The sequence below is a fragment of the Panthera tigris genome, chromosome C2, assembly GCF_018350195.1.
Source record: "Panthera tigris isolate Pti1 chromosome C2, P.tigris_Pti1_mat1.1, whole genome shotgun sequence".
Lineage (NCBI taxonomy): Eukaryota > Metazoa > Chordata > Mammalia > Carnivora > Felidae > Panthera > Panthera tigris.
The window spans coordinates 90,853,347-90,873,461 of NC_056668.1; the positions used below are offsets into that span (position 1 = coordinate 90,853,347).

Consider the following 20,115-nt stretch of genomic DNA (forward strand, 5'->3'; position numbering starts at 1 on the left):
TGGGATGAACTCTGTAGAATGGTTAAATTTTAAAACATATTCAGAATACTGTCTGTAGTGTCATGGTATGTTTATCATTTTTCATCAGATATGCGTAGATTTCAAATGTAATCAATTATAATTTTTCCCCCCAAATAGGGGGAAGATCCTACATACCACAGTTTGAGAACCTCAGGTTAATAATGGAGAAAAATGTTTTTGTATTTCAAGCCAGCTATTAAATAACTAGTTAACATTTGGGGGTATACCTGCCTGACCCATTGATTAAGTAAAAGCTGTACCTGTCAAGAGTTTTAGAAACTGTAGGTATCAAAACTCCAATTAATAGCTTAAACAATAGCTACTAATAGTTTTTATTCCTTCAAATAACAGAAGCCCGGCACTCATACAACAAAAAATGTTAGTTATACTTATCAGCAGATATCCAGGTGCTACCATATGTCTATTCTTCCAAATTTGGCCAGTATTTTGGTCTTTCTTGTTGGAAGATTGCTGTTGTAGCTCCAAGTATTACATATGCTTAGGTAAACACTGACTGATATCTATCTTATACCAGCAAGAATTTCTTTTCCCCTGAGGTCTCCCATCACACTCACCCTCTAGATATTCCTCTTTGTATCTCACTATCAAGAATTGGGTCACACATATATACTCATTAAAAAGTAAGATGGACAAAGAAAACAGCATGATTAGCAGGATTTGGATAAACCAGTGTTTCTTTTGAGAATCCTAGGGGTATTTAAGCTGGGAAATTCTGTGTTATTCGGAATAGTTCTGTATGCTCCTGGACACTTGACATTTACAACCCAAGGGCACTGAATGTCTTTATTATCTCTCAATCCTTTTGAATCTCTCAAACATGTTCACACATTTGTAAATGTCCCTTAGAGGAATGGTACTTCCCCTCCTCAAGATCCATTAGCCAAAGTTGGGCATATTTCTACCCTGAACAACACAGGAATTCTGCTGCAAATTAAGAAGTGATGAACGGATACTTGGTAAGCAATCACAATCCCTACAGTGAATTCAAAGTTCCCTTTGGTTCTAATGTCTTCAGTTCTATAAAGATACATTAGGCTTAGACAAACAAGCTTAAAAAATTTTGCTCTTTCAAAATCGTATTTTTACAACCAAAAAATCCTATAATACCTTTCCAATATAAGCAGAAAGATTTACTCCTTTTCATTTCAATACAATGCTGTTACACAAACCTAGTGGTATAAATTTTAAAAATTTGCAGACATTTTCCATTTTTGTTGGCAAACCAATGTTTCATGTCATATCAGAGAATGGAAGAGCAATCAAAAGCAACAAAGACACCAAAAGTTCCATGGTTATTCCGACAATGGTCTTACGTTCATTATTAAAAAAAAAAAGAAAGAAAGAAAGTAGAAGATTCTGAAGTCCAAATTTTTTCCGTGTACTAAAATATCTGCTAGTTCTTTCCCTTGGATGGTTCTAAGTAGCTGTCCATTTTGCATTAAGCATAATGAAATAAAAATGTTCTCACTATACACAATTTTATTGTAAACTCTGGACATACAGTAAGAGAGGCCCTAATTTATTCATATTTTTATGCCAAGAATTAAATATAGCAAATAATTCTCAGTAAATATTTACTGAATAAATGAATTTCTGCCTTTGAAATTTTTGCTTGCAGCAATGGGAAGAAATAGACAATAAAACCATTTTCTGTGCCTTCACAAAATCTTTTTATTTTTAATTATGTTCTTATGTGTAAATAGAAGTATTTGAACATTGAGCAAGTTAGACAAAAAGGTCTTTGCTTCTAATCTAAAAACAGTGGTTTAAAAATTGTAGTTTTTGGAGATTGGGGTTCTATAGAGGTACCTCTAGAGTTGGGAGAGAGCTTTTGTAGGATAAATGGAACAAATGAGGTTAATGGGTACAGGTTAGTCTTTCACACCTGCTCAAACAATGCATTCCCTTTTTTATGTATTTCTTTCTTCTGTGTAAAATTATAGCATAAAAGCACTACTTAAAACAGCAAGGGAATTACTGGTCTACAACAATGGATTGGTGATACTGTCATTGTTCTTGTTGCTCCATTCTCAGGCATAGAAAATGTCCTCAAAGTTTGTTCAAAGAAGTTTACTTTCCAAAAAAGGTTAGCCATTATTCCAAGGCAAGAGTTACCTTAATGATATCCATCAAAAAAAGAAAAGACTGGGAAGCTCTTGTGTGTGTGTGTGTGCGCGTGTGCCAACAGCTGTGCCTTCTGGAGGCAGAAATGCAAACTGCCTTTGAAGTGAAGATAATTTCACTCAATATTCATTTTAAAACTGTACAAAGTGCTGGGGAAAGAAATTAATAGGACATGATCTTTTCCTCAAAGAGTTTATTAGACAGCACATAATAGGTATGCAGATATGTCTTTCCTTTACTTAGAGAGTCTGTTCTACCTACAACTCTCATAAAAATAGCCCAGTATAACAGGCTTCATCCTTTCAGTCATAATATAAGACTAAGAGCAGATAACTTATACAAATTCAGACAATCATATCCTATCTGTAATTTGGGATTAGGTCACTGATTCTGCGTCAATGAGCTATTGGGAAGATACGGGGAAAAAAAGGGTCCAAGTTGGCACATAGACAGGATGAAGCCACATGTAAACTGAAATTATGCAAGAACATAGACTGAGGGCCTTGCAAAAACAACCAGTTTGCAGAAGTAAGTGGGGATATGTACAAAGAAGATATGCCCACAAAACAGAGAAAAGAAACTATAGCATACCAGTCCCTATGAGGCTCAATAATATTGCTGGCAATTGGATCCTATGCTATTCCCCAGGATCCTTATAATAAACCCTTTTTTTAAATGTAGTTAAAGTAGGTGTGGATTCCCCTTTCTTTAGCTTAATGACTCCTGACTGGAGAAGGAGACTGACAAGCAAACTATATATACAACACTTTAAACCATGTAAACATTATCCATGCTATACTGACTTTTGAATTTTCTTTATCTTTCATTGCTTATTCTCTGTATCTCTTGCTTTCTATAACTCTCTCCCTCATACTACTACTCAGCTTTATTGCCTTTATTATTTCTTCCATTTCATTCCCTACTTCTGAACAGTAACTAAAATTTTTATATAACTTAAAGGCCATTCAAAGACATGTCACACTAAACTTTCCAAAATAATTGTATTGTTTATATTTGTGCCAGTAAAAAACATAAGCTGCATTAGTTTTCTGGTCACAGGATTTGAATACTAGAGTTGGAAATCTTGGTAATGAAATAAGGACTAAAAGAAGAACAATTTATTTTATTTATTTATTTGAGAGAGAGAGAGAAGGGGGGGGGGCAAAGAGAATGGAAATCCCAAGCAGGCTCTGCACTGACAGCCACCACCCCCCACCTCCCATGTAGGACTCAATTCCACCAACTGAACCATAAGATCATGACCTGAACCAAAATCAAGAGTCAGACACTTAACCAACTGAGCCACCCAGGCACCACAGAACAATTTATTTTCTAAACAATATTTAAGAAAATATTCTTGGAACTTCCAGATAAAATGTGTTTTAAGAAAGACTCAGGGCCCTATAGACTACTTCTACTAAGTAAAAACATTTGAAAATTTGATGTAAATTAAGAAAATAAAATGTAGTAAGCTCTCCATGTCATTAAAACAGCAGGTTTTCATACATTCAGGCTGCATGGGCTTTGGCATTCAATTCTAAATGTACGCAAATTAGGCAATAATGATCAAGGCCAACAAAATCCTGGTGAGTAATGATGAGATTTGAAGACCTGATGGTCCCAAGGGCAGTAGTGGGCCATTATTGCCTACAGGGTCTTAATCTCCAAAAGATATCATAAATGTAGGCCTCCAGTTTGATCATAGACTTAAAAGAATTCAAGAGGCATTGATTGTCATTTATTCCTATACTGGCTGCTACTATAATCTATATGTTGAATTTCATGAAAAGCATAAATTCATCTGTGTCTACAAATAGGATACTCCACACCAATGACACTTTTTTATTAGATTGAATTAGGGAAGAAAATGGAACAAAGTAAGAAAAATATATTTAAAAGCTATAATTATAATTAAAGCACTTACACATCATTTTTTATGTGTGTGTGTGTAAAGTATATACATGAAATATAAATAAAAAATAGTCAAATTTGTTATTTCTTTCTTATACGTCAGGAACATTCATAAATGTATTTCATTTAATCCTAAAACCTTTGTTTGAGATGTATGTCATTATCTTTAAAGATGTAAATTTAGAGATGTGGATAAGGTTAGTAACTTGTCCTAGTATAAAGGCTTCCAAACTCTCTCTGTTCATAGTACTTGAGCACCTCAGCAGTTTTTCTATGGTACCCCTAGACTAAAAGACATAGATAACAGACAACTCCCAGAATGGCCACATGAGGAGCTCTTCAGAACTTCACTCCATTGGGACAACAATAACAGATAAAAATTACAAAACAAAACAAAACAAAACAAAACACAACAAAAAAACAATCATTAACGTTTATGGAAACTGTCTTAAGGTTGTACAGGAGAAAAGGAAATAATTATTTAAGAAAGTCTACCAAATCTCACTGCAAATGTCAAGAGTCTTGTAATTGAACCATGGCCTACTTAATCCCTTCCCTCTCCCCATCTCATGTGATGAAAGTTCCACTGCAAGTGGATGGAACCATGAAGACAAGGCTCCCTCTCCCTCCAACTCTCAGCAAAGGTCTATGGTAACTCTACAGGAGAGCCCAGCCACCAGCATTTCTCACTTTCCTCCTGCTCTGTGTTACAGAGACTAAATTCCAGGCAAGTGTGGCCAAGAAGGTAAGGATTCACTTTTTCCACCCAGCCTCCACTTCTAACACAGAACTTTATGACAGGCACAGCAAGCCAAGAATACTGGAAACTCAATAGCCCTTGATCCAGCTCACTTGTAGGGTGAAGCTCCATGCTAGCAAGGCCAAGGCAGGAAGATGGAAGAGTACTATCCCACACAGCATCCTGCTTATAAAGCAGGAAAAACATTCCAAGAGAAGCAGGCAAAATGGCCAGTTCTTGAGTATATGTTCAGAGCATTTTACCTGGGGGAAAAAGGGAAAGCCTAAGAACAGAAAGATCGAAAGCTCTCCCAAGATAACTGACTTTATTTTGAACACAATGTAGGGAAGTTCAAGCCTAAGAGTGCTCTCAAAACAAAGGCTATTTAGTGGCAAGCAACTCAGAGAAGGCTGGTAGCTTCAACAGAGCAACAAGCTAAACCATAGGCCAAATAGTTTATTAAAAAGAAAACAGAAACGTGACCATTAAGAATAGCTCCTTCAGGATCAGAACAACCTCAGAGACCAGCCACAAAAAGTATGCCTGCAATTACTGGAACATAACAGGTGGGTACAATACGAACAGAGGCAGAGATTGATGAAAAAGACAAAGAGAGCCCACTGAATCTACTGCCATCCCATGGAAAGTCACCAGATGGTACTTGAATCCGTAAAAACAAATAAGATCAAAAATTTTAAATAAGAAGGTTAAGATAACACACCCCATAAATAAACATTTGCTATCCTTTCACTGTCTCTAAAAGTTACTAAATTACATAAAGTAACAATTTTAACAATATACAGTTGAATGTGTAAAATATATAGATGTAATATCTATAACAATAGCAGAATAAAATGCAAGAGAGGAAAGACTGCTATAAAAGAGCAATGTTTCTATATCTCACCAAATTAAATAAACATCTGGAGTAGATTATAATAAAATAAAATGAATATGGTAAGTTATAGAGAAACCACCAAGAAAATAACTCCAAAAATACAATTTAAAACTCACTTAAAAAATTAAAATGTTATATCAGAAAATATTTACCTAATGCAAAAGATTGAAGTAAAGGAGGACTAGAGGAAGAAAAAATCCACAAAAGATACATAAAATCAAAGGGCAGATGTAAATCAAACTATATCAAAAACTATCAAAAATATTAATGTGAATGGATTTAAAATCTAATCTTAGGAAGAGACTATGAGACTGATAAAACAAGATCCAACAATGTAATGCCTACAAAAGCCACACTTTATATTTAAAGATACAAATTGAGAATAAAAGAATGGAAAATATACATGCATCATACAAACAACAATCATAAGAAATCTGGAGTGGCTATACTAATATCAGACAGTATAGATTTTAAAACAGATATTTTACTACAAAGAGGTACTATATATATATATATATATATATATATAAATATTTTAATGTTTTTTTAATGTTTTGGGTTTTTTTTTTTTTTTTTTTTTTTGAGAGAGGAAGAGAGACAAAGCATGAGTGGGGAAGCAGCACAGAGGGAGACACAGAACTCAAAGCAGGCTCAAGGCTCTGAGCTGTCAGCAGAGAGCCGGACACCGGACTCGAACTCACAAACCATGAGATCATGAATTGAGCTGAAGTCAGACGCTTAACCAACTGAGCCACCCAGGTGCCCCCCAGAGGCACATTTTATATTAATGTAAGAGTCAAACTATCAAGATATGGCAATATAAAAAATATATATGTGCCTCAAAACAGAGTCCCCAAAATATGAATTAAAAACTGACAGGATAAAGGGGGCATCTAGGTGGCTTAGTCTTGTCAGCGTCTGATTCTTGATTTCGGCCCAGGTCAAACAATTGGTGGGATCCAGCCCTGCATCCGGCTTTGGGCTGCCAGCAGAGGGATCCTCTCTCCCTCACTCTCTGCCCCTTTCCCATACCCCCCCCCCACCCCTGCAACATAAATAAACTTTAAAAGAAACTTAAAAAAAAACTGTCAGGATGAAGAAATAGACAATTCAACAATATTCAGAAACTTTGATACTCTACACTATATAATGTACAAAACTAGGCAGATGTTCAACAAGAACACAGAAGATCTGAATGACAACTAACCTAATACACCTATAAAATACTACACCAAACAGCAAAATACACATTCTTCTCAAATGCATACAGAAATTTCTCTAGGACTGACCATATGCTAGCGCATAAAACAAGTTTCAATAAATTTAAATGATTAAAACCATTTAAAGTGTGTTCTCCAACCACAATGGAATGAAAATAGAAATCAGTAACACAAACAAAACTTGGAAAATTCACAAATGTGTGGAAATCAAACACTCTCCAAAATAAGCCAACAGTCTGAAGAAAAAAAATCACAAGGAAGTTAGAAAATAGCTTGAGATAAATAAAAATGAAGACTTAAAATACTTATGGGATGTAGCTAGAGCAGTACTTAGATGGAAATTTATAAACATAAAAACCTATATTAACAAAAAGGAAAGATTGTAAATAACTAACCTAAACTGCCACTTCAAGATCTTGGTAGAAGAGCAAACTAAGTATCTGTTGGCCATTTGTATGTCGCATTTGGGAAAATGTCTATTCTAGTCCTTTGCTCATTTCATTTAATCAGGTTATTTGTTTTTTGTTTTGTTTTGTTTTGTTGCTATTGAATTGAAGGAGTCCCTAATGCATTTTAGATATTAACCTCTTACAAGATACATAGTTAGCAAATATTTTCTCCCACTTTATAGGTTGACTTTTATAGGTTCACTCTGGGTTTTTTGTTTTGTTTTTTGTTTTTTGTTTTTGTTTTGTTTTTTGCTCTGCAAAACCTTTGATATAGTCCCACTTGTTTATTTTTTTTTTCTTTTGTTGCCTGTGCCTTTGGTGTCATATCCAAGAAATCATTGCCAAGACCAATGTAATGAGCTTTTCCCTTATGTTTTCTTCATAAAGTTTTATAATTTTAGGCCTTATATTTAAGTCTTTAATTCATTTTATGTTGATTTTTGTGTAAGTTAAAAATCTAACTTAATTCTTTGGCATTTGGATATCCCATTTTTCCCAACAGCAATTATAGAAGAGACTATTCTTTCCCCAGTGTGTATTCTTGGAACCATTGTTGAAGATCAGCTGGCCATATGTTCAAGGGTTTAAACAGAGGCTGTATATTCTGTTCCATTGGTCTATATGTCTGTCTTTAGGCCAACATCATACTGTTTTAGTTACTATAGCTTTGTGATACATTTTTTTAATCAGGAAGTGTGATGCTTCCAGGTTTATTTTTTTCTCAAAATTGTGTGGCTATTGGTAGTCTTTTGTGGTTGCATATGAATTTTTGGATTTTTTTCTATCTCTGTAGAAAGAAAGAAAAAGAAAGAAAGAAAGAAAGAAAGAAAGAAAGAAAGAAAGAAAGAAAGAAAGAAAAGAAAAGAAAAGAAAAGAAAAGAAAAGAAAAGAAAAGAAAAGAAAAGAAAAGAGAAAAGAAAAAAGAAAAGAAAGGCCATTAGGATTTTGATAAGGATTGCATTGACTACTCAGTAACACTGATTATCAGGGAAATGCAAATCAAAACCACAATGAGATATCACCTCATCCTATTAGGATGGCTATTATTTTTTAAAAGATAACAAGTGTTGGGGCGCCTGGGTGGCTCAGTAGGTTAAGTGGCTGACTTGGGCTCAGGTCATGATCTCGCGGTCTGTGAGTTCAAGCCCCACGTTGGGCTCTGTGCTGACAGCTCAGAGCCTGGAGCCTGTTTCAGATTCTGTCTCCATCTCTCTTCCCCTTCCCTGTTATGCACTGTGTCTCTCTCTTCCTCTTTCAAATGTAAATAAACATTAAAAAATTATTTAAGTAATTATCAAAAACTAATTTCACTGTAAGCAATTTTGTGTGGATGGATCTGTGTGTGCGTAAAGAGTACCACTGTTTAGTGAAATTCTGTGTGTGCATAAAGAGTACCACTCTCTGTTTAGTGAAATTCCAAAAATGTGACATGAATGCAAGCACTACTGAGATAAAGGATAAATATCTGGAGCCTAGAGCTTTTCACCAATAGAAATATGATCAGTCAGGGGCGCCTGGGTGGCTCAGTCGGTTAAGCAGCCAACTTCAGCTCAGGTCATGATCTCGCGGTCCGTGAGTTCGAGCCCCGCATCAGGCTCTGTGCTGACAGCTCAGAGCCTGGAGCCTGTTTCAGATTCTGTGTCTCCCTCTCTCTGACCCTCCCCCGTTCATGCTCTGTCTCTCTCTGTCTCAAAAGTAAATAACGTCAAAAAAAAAAAAAAAAAGATAACAAGTGTTGGTGAGGATGTGGAGTAAATAGAACCCTTGTTCAATGTTGGTGGGAATGTAAAATGGTACTGCCACTGTGGAAAACAGTATGGAGGCCCCTCAAAAAATTAAAAATACAAATACTATATGAACCAGAAATATCTCTTCAGGGTATTTACCCAAAAGAATTGAAATCAGTATCTTGAAGAGGTATTTGCACTCCCACGTTCATTACAGCATTATTCATAATAGACAAGATAGGAAATAACTAAATATCCATCAACCAAGAAATGGATAAAGAAAATGTGTATATACACAAGATGGAATATTCAGTCGTAAAAAAAAGCTGGAAATCCTGAGCCTTGAGGACAGTAGTCTAAATGAAATAAGCCAGTCCCTAAAGGAAACATATTGCATGATTCCACTTACATGAGATATCTGAAATATTCAAACACATAGAATCACAGAGTAGAACAGTGGTCTCCAGGGGCTGGGATAAGGCAAAATGTTGAGCTATTATTCAATGTATATAAAGTTTTGATTTTGCAAAATTATTAAGTACTAGAGATCTATACAACATTATTATACACATAAAAAATTTGTTGAGAGTAAATCACATGTAAAGTGTTCTTACCACAGTAAATATATAATAAATTAGTTCAAAGATGTAGTATATAAAAATCAATACAAAAATAAGTAATATTTCTATACATTAGCAGTGAAAAATCCAAAATCAGAATTAAGAAAACAATTACATTTACAATAGTATCAAAACAAATACAATATCTAGGAATAAATTTAATAAAACTAGTAAAATCTTCTTCTGTGAAAAATACAAAAAAAACTTGAAATAAATTATAGATCTAAATAGAAAGGCATCTCATATTCATAAATAGAAACTCATAATATTATTAAAATGTCATTACTCCTTAAATTGATTTCCAGATACAATGTAATCCCTATCAAAATCCCAGATGACTATTTTGTTCAAATTAATAAGCTGATCCTAAATTCACATGAAAATTCAAAGGAATAGTCAAAATCTTGAAGAAAAGCAAGACTGGAGTATCCACATTTCTAATCTCAAAACTTACTACAATGCTACAGACATTATATATCAAGACTGCATGGTCCTGGCATAAAGATAAACATATAGATCAATGGGATAAAATTGCAAGTACAGAAGCAAACCCTAAATTTTAGTCAGTTGATTTTTGATAAGGGAGCCAAGACAACTCAATAGTGTAAGAAAATTCTAAATATGATACCAAAAGAAAAACTAGATAATAGGCTTCGTTAAAATTCAAAAATTTCTGGCTTCAATGGATACTATCTAGAAGCAGTTTTTTTAAGACATCTAACAGGAGAAAATATCTGTAAATCACATGTCTAATAAGGGACTTGTATTGAGACAATATGTAAGTATCTAAACCTCTTACAACTCAACAAAAAGATAAATAACAAATGGACAAAGGATCTAAATAGATATGTTTCCAAATATACACAAACTACCAATAATCACAGTAAAAGAGCATTAACCATTATGAGCGACAACTTCACATCTACCGTGATGGCTATAATCAAAAAATATATAATAAATCTTGTGCAGGATGTAGAAAAATTGGAACCCTGATATATTGGTGGTGAGAATACAAAACGCTGCATTTTAGAAAACAGTTTGGCATTTCCTCAAATGATTAAACAAAGTTATGACTCAGTAATTCCACTCCTAGCCATATACTCCAGAGAAATGAAAACATATGTTCACACACAAACTGGTATACAAATGTCCACAGCAGCTTTATTCCTAACAGCCAGAAAGTGGAAATAACCCAATGCCTATCAGATGTTGAATGAATAAATTAAGTGTACCTAATAGATTATTATTCAAAAATGAAAAATAATGAAAAATACAAGCTACGTGGATGAACCTATTAAACATTATGCTAAGTAAAGAAGCTAGTCACAAACACCATATTGTATGATTCCACTTAGATGAGATGTTCAGAATAGGCAAATCTATAGAGAGAAAATAGATTAGTAATTGCCTCAGGCTGGAGGCTGGGTAGAATGAGGAATGACTGGTATTGGATATGGTGCTTCTTTTTTGAGAGGGGATAATGAAAATCTGAAAATAAATTTTGGTATTGGTTGCACAAATCTGTGAATATGCTAAAACTACTGAATTGTATTACCTTAAATGAGAAATTGTATGTCATGTAAATTATTCATTATAGTTTATTTCATTCATAACCATATACATATGAAATAAGTAACAGTTCTGAAATAGTTAGATCCAACCTACTTAGTATTTTTATCTAATAATTTTAGCTATTTAAAAAACACATACCTTTAATATTTTTTAAATTTCATTCTGAAATAACTGCAATTACTTAACTAATGGGATTTGTGTTCCTGTTGGTCATAACGCTTCTTAAATCACAGTGGACACAGCCTCTCTCATTTCCTAGATCATATTGCTATTCACTCAGTAACTGCTTTTATCAAGCAAACTTGTAAAATCCAGCTTTGTAAATATATGATATCATTGAAAGGAATACAGTACAATCTATTGTTTAAATGATGAACTTCTTGAACTAGTGGTTTGCACAATGAGCAACAGATGTCTAACGGATGTCCAGTATCTTTGTGTCTTCCCTGAAAAATTAAAATATCCTGTGATGCTCCTCTGTGGCCCTCCTATGAGTTTTACTGTGCTTGTGTGCTGTTTGGAAACAGTCGCCCTACTAGATGCACGTGGTAAGTGGCAGGGCATGATTCACATGCCTAATTTTGTCAATACTAATTTTCTGTTTAACTCAGGAAAATGAAGTGCTGAATGCTTTAATCAAAATGATTTAATCTCCAAAAAAGGTTATAATAGCATCAAAATTCAGATTATAACTTCTCTCACATTCAAATTAAAGTCAAAAGGTAAAATCAGCCTGGGTCAGCAAAATGAAGAAACACTCTTAAATATAGAAAGGAGAATCATTTCAAAAAGAACCTACGTTTTGGCAAAGAATTGGTAAGTTATTAGCACTGCCTTTAAGGACCATTTAGTTAGACAATGACTAGGTCTCACATAAACACAAGTCTGTAGGTGAAAAACACAGCTGTGTTTCATATATTTCACAGGTTTTGAACATTTAATAATTTTGGATTTTGAAGGACGTATATGTAACTATATCACATGTCACATTGTAGTGACACCAAAATTAAAGGCTAAACCTCATTTCAGACACAATTCAAGAGAAAAATGGTGACATGTGGACATGTTACTCTGTCATTACGGTTTGTAGTGTAACATTAAAAAACAAGTATTTTTATTGAGGCACTAGAGCCTATTGGTTAAGAATACTAAAATTGGCTTGAGGCTAATAGAGAATCAAATCCCAACTGATCCATTTACTAGTTGTGTCTTAATATCCCTGAGCTTAATCTCATGACCTATGAAATGAATATAATTCTCACATGGCTGTTAAAAAATCAAACAAGCAAAACTTAAAACACTTAATACAGTTCCAAACATAAATGAAGAACTTACGAATTCTGGTAGTAATCATAGTTATTTTTAAGAGAATTATTAATCCCTTTAGATTTCCTTTAATACCGAAATCCTAAATTCAGAATACTTGTTTAAAAAAATGAAGGGGAAGTCACACAAGCAAAGTCAGTTTCAATCATCTACATTAATGGAGAGGCTCAGTGATGAGAAATATGACATAATTACCAAAGACCTTCTACTTATGGCTGTCATTGTGCACACGCACATGCACACACATACGCACACACACTACCTTTTTACAGTATCTATTAAGATGCAAGTTTGTTATTTTAAAATGTTATTTTAAGTAAAATTGAACATTCGCATTAAGAATTCTACTTTAAAATCTTTTCCATATCCAGAATGTTGAGAGTGCTTCTGGTCTCCCTTTATTAACAAATTACACAACACATAAAATTAAATAAAAGGCTCACAGGCATCATTCAAGTCTTTGTCACTTGCATTTCATAAAAATGTCATTTCCATTAAAATGGCATTACATAAAAAAGATTTTTACTGGGGGTATTTTTCAGCAGATTAGCTGTCCTAATTACATTTTGCTTGGGCTAATGTTAAAATTAGTTTCTGTTCCCTAAGCACATATCAGCTGATAGCAGAGAGAGGCAGACTTGCAACTTTCTATACAACGGAAAGAAACCACCTGCAATTAGGGATGTGCTTAATTTAATTCACAGCAATTAGTGTATACAGGCAGGTGAATGTGATTTAATGGCACTCAAAACCTTTTTAAATTTTTGATGGAATTCTAGAGAGAAAAATCTTAGAAATTAAGGTATGTAAGGGAAAAATCACAATTTAAAATCACACACTGGAAAATAAAGTTTCTTACAGTATAAAATCACCTTGCTTTAATTATAAATGAGAAATTGTTCCTTATGTGATTTTATTCACCATTTTATAGAAAATCAAGGAAATGAATTATCTGTTGAAATAATTTAATGGAATCACATCTCAATATTTACCAGTCATTTTTGGATGCACAATGCCTTAAAGTTCTGTCATGACTTCCAATAGCATATATTAAATATTTACAGAGATGACAAAGAAACCACATTTTGATTCAGCTACCTAAATTAATTCTTTGAAGGTGAAGGTCAGACTGAAGATTTTTTTATAAGATCAAGGATCCATACTAATATCTTATGCATGAAAAAGTACAGTAGTTGATGACCAAGAAATATTTATTAGTTGATGTGAGTAGCATCAATAATGAATAGCTTTCTTCTTGTTCTGACTTTAGAACATCCTTTTCCAAAAAAAATGAGTTTTCTGACACTGGATTTTCTGACTTCAAAATATTACAAATAAAATTCAACTCAACACTCATTTACTGAACACCTATTATCTGCAAATCACTGGATAACAGATAGCCTTATAGAGCATACTACGACAAGACAGAGAAGCTCTCCCTTCATCATGTCCTCCCTCCCAAGGAGTTTATAATTAATTAAGGCAGTGTTTCTCAATCTGTAATATGCATAAGAATCTCCCAGGAATCTTAGTCTGGGGTATGGCCTGGGATTCTGCATGTCTAACAAGCTACCTGACAACTCTGGTGAGGCAAGAGAATCAGAGGCTGAATTGATAAGAATGGGAGAATCTTCATGACAGGTAAAAAAGGTTTCTCCATTTCTCCAAGTAGTAAAGGAGGTAATAGTAGTGAATTTCAAGACTAGTTCATGGAACAATTGGTATTCTTGTGGATCTTGAAAGCTGAGGACTCCTTTAATGAACAGATATTATAGAAAAAGGGCAGTCCAAGTATAGGGAAAAGACTAACAAAAATGTCAGTGCAAAATAGGCAGAAAATGCAGCACGTTTAGAGAGAATACTAAATAATACTGACAAGTAGAATGTACAGTTCATGAAGGGGGAATAAAACAGGTTCATAAAAATGAATTAAATATTGTGCTTATTGTTTTCACTATTAATTATCATACCAAATCTAGTACTGTCCTACCACTCATAAAGTTTTTCATATCTATTATCCTCAGGGTGTTCTTGTAACAACCCCATGACAGATTTTTGTGAGTTTTGACATAACCAGTTTACAGAGAGTCTGAAGATAGCATGTTGTTTTGAACAAGTGTAAGTAAGCAGTCAGTTAGGGCTGGATCCAAACTCCAACATTTTTTGCCCCATAAAATATTATCTCTAGTAACCATTTACAGAGTAAGAAAACATTTTATTTTATTTTATTTTATTTTATTTTATTTTATTTTATTATTTTTTAGAAAACGTATTTTTAACTAAGAGTAACAATCCAGACGCAAAATAATTTTTTCCCCCTAAGATTCACTTTATCATAGTGGTCACGTGATGAGTAAACCCTTGTCTCCTTTTTCTATAACTTTAATGGGAGTTCACCTAATATCTCACTGTTAATGATATAGCTTCTTGGTTTGACTCAGGTTCCTTACAAAGATAAGGAAATAAACTTCCATAGTCTTCTAAGAATTTTGAACAGGAATAGGTTTTAAGTTTTAATTTTTTTTAACGTTTATTTATTTTTGAGACAGAGAGAGACACAGCATGAACGGGGGAGGGTCAGAGAGAAGGAGACACAGAATCTGAAACAGGCTCCAGGCTCTGAGCTGTCAGCACAGAGCCCGAGGCGGGGCTCGAACTCATGGACTGCGAGATCATGACCTGAGCCGAAGTCGTCCGCTTAGCCGACTGAGCCACCCAGGCGCCCCATAGGAATGGGTTTTAAGTTTTAAAAGAACCACATATTTAATAAACATATAACTGCCATATGCATAGGTACCATCTACAAATTATGGAACACATTCATGAAAGATAGTCTCTTCAATAAGTTGCCATATTAGTCTTAGAAAAGTAGATAACTGAAACACTATGTATAGTTACATTTTAAAAATTATAGGAAAAAAACTCACTAATCTAGGTGAGGATATTGAGAATAGCTGTAAAGTCTAAGTATTTTAGAGAAATTCAATTGCATTCATTATGACTAACTTTATGGCAGAACTTTAAGGCATTGTGCATCCAAAAATGACTGGTAAATATTAAGATGTGATTCCATTAAATTATTTAAACAGATAATTCATTTCCTTGATTTTCTATAAAATGGTGAATAAAATCATATAAGGAACAATTTCTCATTCAGGTGTGCTTAATTAATCTATAATTTCTATTGATCAAGTAAAGGTTAATTATTTATTAGTTACTCCATCTGAATCTCCAAATTCTAAACACATGACATACAAAGGTTCTATAACAATCCTATTATTAATTTCAGGATCTTGGAAAAATGTAAATCTAGTATATACAAAAGAAGTTTATGTATAAGAAGAGTGTGTGATTTTAACACGCAAATTAACTGGATGAAACAACATACCTCTTTTAATAAGTACCTGCACATGAGAGAAAACTGAAGCCTATATATCCCCTAAATGTAAAGCATTGAAACCTAATCATTAAATTAAAAATTGAAATACAAATGTTTCTTTAAAAACTCTCCCTAATATAATCCTAAAAACCTAAGCTATTTTAAACAACCCAAGCTGTTGAACACTTTATAGCTTTTGGAAAAAAAAAAAAAAAGATTCTCATTTTCACTTTAAATTGTATGCATGGTATGATGAATATTAGTCTCTCGTATTAGGACAAAACTAAAATTGTCACATTGAACTAACATTTTCTTTTATAAAAGTTACTTATATTCTTCTAATTCTTCTCTTTTATATTACCAGGGTAAAGTTCAATAAACACTAAATGACTGAAAAATGCTAGAAATACATTTAATTACATGCACACATACATCTATATGTATCTCTACCAGAAGCAAGCTCCCTTGTGGATGCTCTCACTCTTGCTCTCTCTCTCTCTACGTAAGTATGTATGTATGTATGTATGTATGTATGTATAATAACTGCATTTGGGAAATCAAGTTTGTATAATATTTGGTACTTCTACAATTTAGTTATTTTCCTTAATTTACCCTATTTTTCTTATGTACAATTTTGAAATAAAGCACACTAACACTAGACAAAATAAGGTGGTTATAATAGGTGCAATTTTAGTACTCTCACCTCTGGTTGAATTTCCATTTCTCTTGAATTTTTTATTTAGTGGACATGTGGGCTTCTCTCTGAATCTCACACCAAGTAGACATGCCATAACTAGTAAAATATATGAAGTGCTCAAAATTTAGTATTTGCTTTGTATTTGTTTTTAACAATGATAAAATATAAATTTTAAGATAAAAAATGATTTCTCATGTCTGCTCATCATATGAGAAACAAATAATCTGACTTAGACACACTTAGTTCTTCTTTAGTATCACTTTAGGTACTTATTATCCTATTAACTGTGTTTTCCCCTTGACATTGTAAGAGTCAACTCAGTGACTAAATATTTAAACTTTGTACCGTGCACATTATGCTGTATTGAGATTATTGATGGTGCTTCTAATTTTGACCCTGAACAAAATCAATAAGCTGACGCCAAGATATTTAAATGGTATATACCCTCACACAAGAGACTCAATTATGAACATAATAATTGTCTTCAATTTTATAACTGAAACATCCTACATCTAATAATAAAAACAACAGATGAGCCATTTTTAGAAGGAACTGAGGAATAATGCATGATGTATAAAAATATTTTTATGTATCTCTACCAGAAGCAAGCCCCAATGCCTGATAAGTCCTGCTCCTACCATGCATGGAATTCTTGTATTCAGTAACAGAAGAGCCTATTCAAATGCAAGTTGGTTAGATATCAAGTATTTCTTTACGAGCCATGAAAATTATAGGCAATATTTAAATTTTAAACTAGTCATTAATTTAAAAATAAGGGAGGTTAATTTAATGTTCTATGATAACCAAAGTATAATGATATTGTTGATACTATGGATAGACAGTTAAAATTTTAATATAAAAACAGGTTCCTCTTGAACTAGTCAGCTAAAACTTTTTTAGGTTTCTCAAGGGAAAAAAGGAATGAATTAAAGGATGTCTAAATTTACAGCTCATGAAGTAATTATGCCCTTCTGAATCATCAGCATAATTTTATTTATTTATTTAAGTTTATTTAATTATTTTGAGAGAGAGAGAGAGAGTGGGAGCAGGAGAGGGCAGAGGGAGAGGGAGACAGAGAAGCCCAAACAGGCTCCATGTTGTCAGCGCAGAGCCTGACATAGGGCGGGTCTCAATCTTATGAACCATGAGATCATGAGCTGAGCCAAACTCAAGAATTGGATGCTTAATGGACTGAGCTACTCAGGTGCCCCAATGATCAGCATAATTTTAAATGTTTATTTTAAATGTCTTATACACAGGAAGATGTGGATGTTTGTATATGTTATACACAGAAACCCTTGATAATGATTAACTGTTGTAGATAGCTACTGACAAGAAGGAATCTAATCTAACAATCATCAAGTCCTTTGTCCCAAAGGTTCTGCTTGATTCTGTTTTCATTTTCTGCAAGATCATTCAGCCTGTGTCTCAAAAGCCAATTCTCTCAGCACTCCCCCAGTCCCTCCTACTTATTCCATTCCCTTTTGCCTGGAATACACTTTCCTCTTCTCATTTAAGCCTACCCACCTTTTGGGTTATTAGAGGAGTCTTATCCCTTCCTGTGTATACGTGTGATTTTACCTGATCAATATTAGAATTCCCATTAGAATGTAAGCTATACAAAGGTAGGCTTATGGGCCTTATGTTTATTTTTCATCACTAGTGTAATTACAGCACCAAGTCTTTGCATTTTAAAAATAGTTTTTCAGTGAATGACTAATTTACTTGTACTGCTTATCATATCCTTTGTTTTTAAATCTCATGACCAAAATTCATGTTATTATATTATTTTCTTTATTTTTTTAGAGACAGACTGAGTGCAGGAGGGGATGGGGGGCAGTAGAGGAAGCAGGGAAGAGAGAGAAAATTAAGCAAGCTCCATGCTAAGCATCTATCCGGGCTCAATCTCATGACTATAAGATGATGACCTGAACCAAAATCAAATCAGATGCTCAACTGACTAAGCTGGGGTTCCCGGCACCCCATTATTTTCTAAGTAACACATCATTGTGTGTATTTTAAGTCTTTAGGGCAGCAATTTTGAACGTGGCTCAAAATATCCAAAAGCAGACATTGTCAGTTAAGTTTGGACTTCAAAATTTAAAATAAAATAAGGAAAATGAGCTATAATAATGACACATTTCTTCCTAGTGTCAGGTAAACTGTAAAACTATAACACTTTGGGAAAAATCAAGAGTCTTTTCTGAAATATTTGTCTTCTGACAACTGTCAAAGCAAACAAAATCAAGAAAAATACACTTAACATCGTACCCTTCTTAATGGGAGTGTCACTGTGATAAGAGACACTGGAACATGCCTGGAAATTCACACAAAGCACAGGGCAAAAGATCCTCACAAGTGGTAGTTACCAATGAAGACTCAAAAGCCATGATTTTATCAAGCATTTGGGAGCTTGAATTAAAAAAGGAAACATATTTTCTTTCAAATTGAGGTGCTTTTAAATGGGAAATTAACTTTAAGGCTAAATATACATTGCAGATGATGTAATCAAAGTATATTTAAATCTACTGGGAACAAAAACAAGTTTCATAACACTTTGAAAACTGTAAAAGAAATTGGCATGAAGTGGTTTTTAATCATTAACTAACTTTTAAAAATATCCTTCAGTAGAAAATATCTGGTTACTCCATATTTTTAATGTGCTTCTAGAATGAGATATATTGGAGGCACCTGGCTGACTAAGCCTAACCTGTCAGGCGATTCTTGCTCTCAGGGTTGTGAGTTCAAGCCCCACAATGGGTGTAGAACTCACTTAAGAAAAAAAGAAAAGAAAAGAATGAGATGTTTTGAAAATGAGTAAAAACACATTATCAATATTACAAAGTCAAATAATATGCCAGTGTCCATATGTTTTATATAAGTTAACAAAACAGGTACCCATGTAAGTCAAGAGATAGCAAAATTTCAATTCTAACAGCTTGACTGGTTTAGCAATTTTATAAGCTACCACAGATGTAAATTTGTCAGGCTGCCTATAATAAAAATTTATGAAAAAAATTTAAAGCATTATTTATGCAGTATTGTACCAATCCTATAGTATTCAAACTTACTAAGTTCAGTCCTCCATGTATTTAGACCTGATGTCCTTTCCTCTACACCATAGCTGTCTGGGGTCGGAGCAGGGAGCTATTACACATGAACAGATCGGAGGAGAAGCACTATCAGAATAAGGCCTCTTATATCAGAGACAGAATAGCTTCCACTTGCTAAGGGTGTACACTCTGCTAAACCTTTATTTATTTTTTTTTTTTTTGAGAAAGAGAGAAGGTGTAAGTAAGCAAGGGGTAGAGAGAGAGGGAGAGAGAGAGAAGCGTGGCTCACCCCAAAGTGGGGCTCATGCTCACCTGAAGTGGGGCTCGAGCTCAACCAATGCTGATGACCTGAGTCAAAGTC

At 33.8% G+C, this 20,115-nt stretch overlaps 1 protein-coding gene across 16 annotated transcripts in view; it reads right to left on the reverse strand.

Annotated features, from left to right (window-relative positions):
- NAALADL2 (N-acetylated alpha-linked acidic dipeptidase like 2) overlaps positions 1-20,115 on the reverse strand; it is a 1,331,477-nt gene that overhangs the window by 1,045,761 nt on the left and 265,601 nt on the right. The gene's annotated exons all lie outside the window — the stretch shown is intronic.